The sequence below is a fragment of the Mus caroli genome, unplaced genomic scaffold (assembly GCF_978045245.1).
Source record: "Mus caroli unplaced genomic scaffold, Mus_caroli_1 scaffold_8, whole genome shotgun sequence".
In the NCBI taxonomy this organism is placed as follows: domain Eukaryota; kingdom Metazoa; phylum Chordata; class Mammalia; order Rodentia; family Muridae; genus Mus; species Mus caroli.
In genome coordinates this window covers 26,582,796-26,592,211 of record NW_028227263.1, presented here as the reverse complement: position 1 = coordinate 26,592,211, position 9,416 = coordinate 26,582,796, and positions in this window count along the sequence as shown.

The window sequence follows — 9,416 nt, the reverse complement described above, 5'->3', positions numbered from 1 at the left end:
AAGCACAGAGAGGTTCAGTGATTCAGCCAGAATCACACAGCTAACAAACAAATGGGCATTTTAACCTAAATCCAATCCTCTCTCCTTTTTTTTCTTCTTCTTTTCTTTCTTTTTTATTTACTTGTAACCATTTCAAGCTGCTGAAAGTGACTAAGAATATAGCAGTTTGCTACTCTTGGCTCTGGAAAACTAGAATAATTTGAAGCAGTCTCCTCTTCCCCCATTCCTATCACCAAACAGCTTTTTTATTAGGTATTTATTTCATTTACATTTCCAATGCTATCCCAAAAGCCCCCCCCCCCACGTTCCCCCCCCCCCGACTCCCCCACCCACCCACTCCCACTTCTTGGCCCTGGCGTTCCCCTGCACTGGGGCATATAAAGTTTGCATGACCAATGGGCCTCTCTTTCCACTGATGGCCGACAAGGCCATCTTCTGATACATATGCAGCTAGAGACACAAGCTCTGTTGGGTACTGGGTAGTTCATATTGTTGTTCCACCTATAGGGTTGCAGATCCCTTTAGCTCCTTGGTTACTTTCTCCTCCATTGGGGGCCCTGTGATCCATCGAATAGCTGACTCTGAGCATCCACTTCTGTGTTTGCTAGGCCCCAGCACCAAACACCTTTTAAGGAGCATTTGTTATAAGAAGTGTGCCCAGGGCACTCATGACTTCATGCTACTGCCACTCACCTCAGAGGAAACTGAAGCTTCACATGACGGCTGAGTGGGGCCCAGGCCTGTATGGATCCTGGTGGCAGGGCCATAGTGTTTTATCCCTGCTAGCTGGGAGATTCCGGGAGATGGGATTTTCCTCTGATTGTGATGGGCTAAGCTATGGTTTAAATCTGAAGTGTTCCCCACATACAAACTCATATCTTTGAACACTCTGTCCTTCACTCTTCTGGAAGCCTGTGGAGACTCTGAGACACAGGCCCTGGATGGTGGGAAAAGGTCACTCAGGATGAATGTTATACTCACTTTTGGTTTTGTCCCAAGGTTTTTCCCAGTCAGGCCACTGCCATGTTAGTTGTATCCTCTGGCTTCCTGCATCACGGACTTTAGCCTGACTTCTCTTCCATCTTCTGAGACTATGAGTTGAATGAACCTTTCTTCCTTCAACCTGTTTCTGTCAGGCATTTTGTAACCCATACAGAGCCTCTTAGCAAAGGGTTAGGAAGAGCCTTGGAGGACGTTGTTCTTTGTTGTCATTTTGTGTCATGCACTGTGGAACTGTAGGGGACCACAGAGGTGTCTTTAAGGATAACATGAGGATAACAGGGTACATAGAGCTTTTGAATTCTGAGTCAAAATAGCAGGATGAAAACCGGGTTCCTTATACCACCACAGTTAGAAGAAGTGGTCTGTAGTGTATTATGGTTGCAGGCAGAAGCCAAACAATCCTGCCCAAGCATCTAGACATCTATCTACTCACCCATCCATCTATACATCCATCCAGCTTTCTATCCATTCATTCACCCACCCATCTGCTTATATGCCAGGCAACAAAATCTTTTTTGAGTGTTATACAATACACTGGAGTTCCATCTAACTCTGTCTGCCTTCACATAGAATTTAGTCTATGGTGTTTTTTGTTGTTGCTATTGTTGCTTTTAAGACAGGGTCTTAGGCACCTCAAGGTAGCCTTGAACTCACTCTGCAGTGAAAGAGGAATTTGAACTCATCATCGTCCTGCCTCAACTTCTCAAGTGCTTGGATTGCAGGTGTGGACCACAACACATGGCTTAGGTCTCCTTAATCTTTGTTCTAGTAATCTACATGTTCTTCCGGTACACAAGGAAACTTCAAGAATGTGTTTGGCAGAGGCCAATCAAGAGTAATGAGGCAGCTTCCCTAGTTATGGATGTGGATTTCTTTGTAGACATATGTTCACGATCTAGTTTTTGCTTTGCAGGTTATTTTACATTCTTGCTCTTGTTCTGTGTGCTTTTCTGAACATAATGTATGCTTAAGAAGGGGCTTCCTCACTGAATCGGGAATACGCTGACGGGGATGGGATGGTCCCTGCACTGCAGAGTGGAGTAATGGATTTGATTGCTTCCCCTTCTCTGTGTTTATTGATATAATAGTGACATAATTAAATTACTATATTTGTGTTTAACACATTTGCCCATAAACAAATGTGTGAATACATACGCAAATATGCACAGAATCCGAGTGTGTACATTTGCACATGTTTGAGTGATGTACGTTAATCCTGACACCACGGTTGTAGAATGAAAGTATGTGTTTACATTCGAGCTCTTTCGCTTATGTGCATGAGCAGCTGTACCCACAGGAATGAGAAAGGCACCACTGGCTGTCTCCTGTATCCATTGCTCTGCTTTTCTATAGTAACAGGCTCATTGCTGGGTGCACAGCTTCTCAGAATCATGACTGTGGGTTTTATTTGTTTGCTTGTTTGCTTGTTTTGTTTTGTTGTCATGTCCACTGTGATAAGGGATGGCCATGTGTCCAAGTTCTAGTCCATGTGTGGGAGCAGAAGAGATGAGGCAAGGCCACACTGTTCATGTTCCTCACCATCTCCACCATCATTGGCTGGATTGCAGCATGGAGAAACAGAATGAAGAATAATCTCTTATGTACAGAGGAGCTACAAGACAGAATGATCCAGAGCACAAGTACATGGGGACCGCTTTACTGGCCCATAACTGCTTATTACAATTGTTTCAAGAGATAATTATGAACACCTATCTTGCCCATGTTGTTCTGAGTTTGGGTAATGACTGTAGCAGCTATACTACGTTGAATTTTAATTGCATACAACATATGCATATACACAGTTTTGGTAAATTTCATTTCCTTTTTTCCTATAAAAAGGAAAGGTTTCAAATGAGATACCTGTGTGTCATCTTGATAGAAAGCCTGTACCAGGAATCTTACCAATTGTATAGCTTCTTTAGGGATAGAAAGACCTGAGGCTGACATGTTTATGATTTGGGTGTAGGATTACTTGAGATCCTTAAGTGAGTTAAAAAGAGTTGTCTTCTAGACAACTTCCAGAGGTCTGATCACTATTGTAGTGGAATAGCAGATCTACACAGAGACCCATATCCATAACTTCTAGAATCTGCCTTCTCACTCTCTACTGGCCTTCTGCCAAACGCATGCTTTGAGTTTCCCTGCACACCAGAAAAACACAAAGAGTACTAGAACAAAGATTCAGAAGACTTAAGCCAGGTGTTGTGGTATTTATATGTAATCCCAGCATTTGGCAATCGAAGGCAGGAGGAAGAGGAGTTCAAAGTCACTTTCCAGTACAGTGGTATTGGTAGTTTAAATGTTCTTGGCCTAGGGAGTAGCACTATTAGGAGGTATGGCCTTGTTAGAGGAGGTGTGGCCTTGTTGGAGGAAATGTGTCACTGTGGGGATGGGTAATGACACCCTCCTTCTAGCCAGCCTTCTCCTAATGACCTTCAGATGCAGATGTAGAACTCTCAGCAGCTCCTGCACCATGCCTGCCTGGATGCTGCCATGCTCTCACCTTGATGATAATGGATTGAATCTCTGGACATGAAAGTCAGCAACAATTAAATGCTGTCCCTATAAGAGTTACCTTGGTCATGGTGTCTATTCACAGAAGTAAAACCCTAATTAAGAAAAGTGGTGTATGGACCTTGAGAAAGTCCAACTCACCCTCTTGTCTAGCTTGGAGCTTCTCCCCAGCAGAAAGGGGATATTGGACTATAGTATCCCTAAGACCCTTCTAGACTCAGAGATCTCATTATGGTAGCTTCTGCATTAGTGGAAAAATTTCTTGACTTCCAACTGTTGGTTTTTCTGCATAGATTCCCAGGAATACATGCACCTGGAAAGCATGCATCCTGCTTCTCTAATGAAAGCTATGTGGGACTAGACCTGCAGCCAGCAGATGCACAGATGCCCAGGGCCCTTTGGCTTCTGATTCCCTGCATATATTTTTGAAGACTTGCAGGTGTGTGAATTCACAGCCAAAGACTGTGAAGCAACCACAAATTTATTCCACATTGGTAGGGTGAAGAAAACTTTACATTTATTTTTGTAAATGAAATTAAGCCTGGCTGTGAGTCCCTGACCCACATGACTGATGGAGTGTATCATTTCTGTCCTATCTCAAATCACAGATCTTACTTTGATGCCAGGAAGTGGGGTAGTTTTCAGCTGTTTGTTTTGGGAGGCGTTCCCTCCAGTGGCAGAGCCAAACTATGGCTTAGATGCAGAGACCTCAGCTTGCAGCACGGTGGTCTGTGATGAACTCCCCTTAGTGTTCAGGGATCAGCACATGAGAACTTACTGCCTTTGCTGCACTGCAGGGCAGAAAACCACAGGCTTCCTGCATTGCAGACTCTACCTCTCCATCCTGTCATCTCCTGGCAGCACTAGTCTCTCTTACACGCCAGCCCAACTCAGGAACTCCAGCTGGAGTCCATGGTCAGCCTCACTGCCAACCACAGGACTGGGTAAGTGCTTCATTCAGGAGAGTTTTTCAAATTAATGACAACGACGATGACAACAACAACAACACCTGTGTCTATGATCTGTGACCAAGAGACTGATCTTGACCATCCATCAACATTGTACAAGAGAGATACTACGTGGCCATTTATGTGATTTAAAGCCTTCTAACAGCCACATTAAAAACAGTAAAATAAAATTTGTTAATAGACTTTTATTTAACTGAATGTATTCAAATTTTTCATTAGAGTTTGAATGTTAAAGGTCTCCCATAGACTCATGTGTTTGAATACCATCTCAGTGAATGGTTGGCTTTGGGTGGCTGTGGGTCAGAAGGCATGGCTGGTGGAAGTGAGTCATTTGGGAATGGGCCCTTGATATCTATCCCTAAAGCTTTGTTTCTGGGCTGAGTTTCATATTTCCCTGGCAGCCTCCATGCTTATCCTAGCATGATGGACTGTGCATTCAAAACTGTGAGCCAACATAAACCTCTCCTCCCTTAAGATCATTCTGTTAAGTATTTGGTCACATGTAAGGAAAGTAACCAATACACCACTTCAACAGGCAACCAACATAATGTTATCTATGAGATGCTTCATGTTCAACTTTGGCACTGATTAATGTGTATTAGATGTTCTACACAGATGAACCATGCATCAGGAACATGATAGACACAAAGAATTTGTAGTTACCATATTGGGCAGTGAACTGTAATAATAATGATAAGGGAAAACTGAAAATGTGACTGGGTAGATAGCTCAGTTGGCTTACCAGCACAAGAACCTGTATTTAATAACTAGAACCTACTTAAGAATGCTAGGCATGGTGGTCATGAGCATGTAACCCAATTGTTGAGGCTGTAGAGACAAGAGGATACCTGGGGCTCTCAAGCCAGGTAGTCTAGCCTGGTCAGTGAGTTTCCGGCCCGTGAGAGATCCAATCTCAAAGAAGATGGATGGCATTCCGAAGGATGGCACCCAAGTTTGTCATGGACACACACTTCACCTCAACAAGAACAGCTGCACATACACACATAAAAATACAGCTATTGCTCTAGGAGTTGGAAGGAAAGAGAAACTTACCCTTTCATCCTTTTTGTCTTTGTCAAGAAAGAAGACAGAAGTGAATATCTCAATTGGGTTACATAGAAGAGCAGTAACTCAAAATGGTTTAAGCAAATTAGGAAACTCCTTGGAAAGATATTCAGGAATCTCTTGTGACCCCCAGGGTGAAAAATGTACCCCACTTGGGCAGTCAAGCCAACATGAGAAATGCTATTTTAGTGTCTGTGCCTTGTTTTGGGGTGTGTGAGTTTCCCATCTTTGCTTAGTCTCCTATCTTTCTTCCTGTACAAGGCTTGCCTTTCTTCCTCAGAATTATCTTTTTCCAGTTTCTATCTTCAAAGGAAAGGCACTGGTTTAAGTGAGTCTCCACTGTTCCTAACTGTTTTACAAATATTGTACAAATACAAAGCTCACCACTAACCAACCTCACCTCCCAACAAGGAGCTAATTATAAACTTGTAAGTTTAATTAGCTTATTATAGCCAATTGGTGTTCCCTGGCCAGCCTTGGTTCCTATTCAATTATACATCTCCAGATATTGGTGTAGCCAATTATATTGGAGGGAGCCCTACTCTGTCAGATATGTTGGGGAGGACATTCTTGAAGAAATGGCAAGTGCTCACAAACATCTACTTCACGAGGTAGTAGGGACAGGTTGAAACATTGAAAATAGCAGGTGCTATTTTTCTATCTGAGAAAAAAACCCAGGGGGAACAGAATGACCTTCAGACTTTTCTGGTGGAGGAAAAAAAGTGACTAAAGTTACCTATGTTGACTGTAGCATCATTTTCAGTGGTCAAAACGTGGCAGCAATTTCAGGTCCAGCCACTGAAGAATGAGCAAAGAAAACATGGCACTCTGCACACATGCAAGCTAATGTAATTCAGTCTTTAGTAGGAGACAAATCTGACACCTGTTCCAATCTGTACTAGTCTCCAGGATGTTGTATTAGATGAAACATGCCACACCAAAAGAGCCGCGGGTGATGTATGATTTCTGTTCCGTGAGTTGTCAGACTCATGGAGACAGAATGGAGGTTTCTAGGGCCCGAGAAGAGGGAAATAGGGGTTGTTTAATGGGGACAAAGCTTTCATTTGAGGTGACAGGAAAGTTCTGGAGATGGATGATGGGAAAAGTTGAGTCACTATGGATGTAAGAAATGTACCCTTAGAAATGGCTGGGATGACAAATTTTATGTCGTGTGTATTTTACCATAATTAAAAAAAATAAAATGTCAGCTTGGCTCCTAGGCTGACTCTAAAGAACTGGCCATTGGCTGTGGGAATGAGAAAAGGTCACATCCATTCCTCCTGGGACTCCCTCCATTCTTACAGAAGGGGGTATCCCACAGTGCATGGAAGGTCAGTAAATATTTGTTGCTCATGTTAAATTATATAAGGTTGCTTTTCTTTCCTTTCTTTATTCCATTTTTTGGTCCAATTCAAAGATGTATTTCTAAAGCAACAGGAAGTGCTGGTGATAACCACATTTGATAGCTTAGATGTGCTCAGAATAGCTGTTCCTTGAAGGAGGAAAATACACTAGTATTAAATCCTTGCAGGATCCCCTGCCCCAGACCCACCTTGTTCTCATAGGGATTCTGGATGATGAAGAAAGATGGAAGAGCAGAATCGAAGCAGGGGGAGGGGAGACTCAGGAAGCTCATGAAGGCTTGATTTATGAGCAAGTTTTAGGGAGCATGGAGTGAGGAGAGAGGGATGCTGAAGAGAGGATTTTTTGGGGTTTTGCTGTGCAGTCAGCAGGTCTTTCTTGCTCATCATTTTCTGCAGAAAGTGCACCAAATATGTAAATTGTCTTTCTCATGACTGTTCATGCAAGTGTCTGAAGGAGGTGTGGTAAGGCAGGGTGACAGGACTGTATATGGGTCACATTTGCATCTCCAGGGTCCAGAGCCCAGTTCGGGCCATGGTTACTGCTGAGTCAGTTGCATGCAGTGGCAGGTGTAGTCCAAGGCGCTACATCATGATGGCATCTTCATCAGCTTGCTTCTCTCCCAAGACCCCTGCTTAGCGCTGTGCAAAAAGTCATTCTAGGGTGATTGGCTGAAAAGGTGAGGTGCTCCCATCCAGGAGGAACACTTGCAGCAATTACCACTTCATGTTGTTCTGGAGCTCAGCAAGGGAGATGAAGCAACAAAAGACAGTGGAATGACAGAAATTATATTAAGAATTGCTGTGTATCACTTCGTTTAGTGCAGGGGGAAGTTAAAATGTTCATTTGGCCTGAAAGCAAATAACTTAAGTCATTCAAAGTCAGTCTTGTTAGACCATAAAGCCACTGGCAATATTTCATATAAAAGACTCTATAGAAAAATAAATTATATTTATTGAATTGAACTTCACATAATAATCCTGCCACCTACTCTTTTTTCTTGACTTTCTACGGCCTATGAATTTTGATGAATTATGAAAAGTTCTATGGCAACATCACTTAAATACAAAGCTATCCAGGTAATAACATAAGCACCTTTTTGCCAAAGAAAAACTCATTTGCTGTATAGCCTGATCTCTATTTATTCTCTTGCTGTTCTGATTGCTAGTCTTCAAGCTAATGTTCTGAGTAGCAGCTCCTCCTTCTCCCCTCCCCTCCCCTTTCCTCCCTCTCTCTCTCCCTCCATCCCTCCCTCCAACACACCACCTCCATTTTCCTTCTTTTAGGCTCCATGTCTTTCTTGAAAGCTTCCATTCTGGCCCACAAGGGCACCATTTGTGTGCACCTCTTGGAACAAAGCTAATCATATTCTACCAACTTCTAAGCTCTGAATCTTGTCCTGAAAAGCCTACAAAGGCCAGGTATGGAGCCATACCAAGCCAATCCACTCGAGAAGCTAAAGCAGGAAGATTTCAAGTCTTTCAAGGGAATCAATCGAAGGGACTGGGAAAATAGTTCAGCCCCCAAAATTTCTTGACACACAAAAAGGAAGACCTGAGTTCAAGACCCCATTCTGCCTACAAAAAAAGAGGGGCACAATACTGTTCACTTGCTATCCCAGTGCTGGTGAGGTAGAGACAGAAGTACCCCTGATGTTTTCAGGCAGCCAGCGTTGCCTAACGTGTAAGTTCCAGGTTTCAAAAGAAGCTCTGGCTCAAAAAAATAAGGTGGAAAGCAATTGAAGAAGACAAATAGTGTCAACTTATAGACTTTACATGCAGGTACACAACTGTGGTGTATTGCCCCAAACACACACAATACACCCACACCCATACTCCCCCCACCCTCCCCCCACACTAGTCTGGGCAACATAGGGAGACTGTCTCAACAATTTTCAAACGATTTTTAACACATTATGTTGACACATCTTTCTGGGAACAGCATACTTTGATGCATATATACAGTATATAATGATCGAATCATGATAATTAGCTTATCCATCATCTCAGATGCCTATTAATTTTTCCTGTTGGTAACATTTAAAATTCTCTCATTTAGCTGTTTTGAAACAGACAACTAATTAGTGTTAATTAGAGTTATCTTACTGTGGCGTAGAGCACTAACAAGTCACTCCTATCCCATGCGATTTATGAACCCATCTATTTAGTCAACCTTTCTCTAGGAACTTTAGGGACAGCTCCAAAGTTTGGTTTCTTTAAAAAAAAAACAGAGTATTATGAGAATATGTTTTCATTTTAATCCCAAGCGTGGGGGATGGGGCTGCTTCAGATTGCCACAGCAGCGGACTATGATTTACTTCATGCTCTAGCAGGGGTGTGACTTGCCAGCAGCAAATAGGCTTCTGAGATTGTGACATTTGGAATTGTGGGGACTTTTCAGAGGATATATAAGTGATAGGACTCAGGGGGTAGGTTGTTAGTTATTGGTTGGTTGCTGTTGGTCGTGAATTGTTAAGTAGTCATGTGCAAAGAAGAAAAAGGAAGA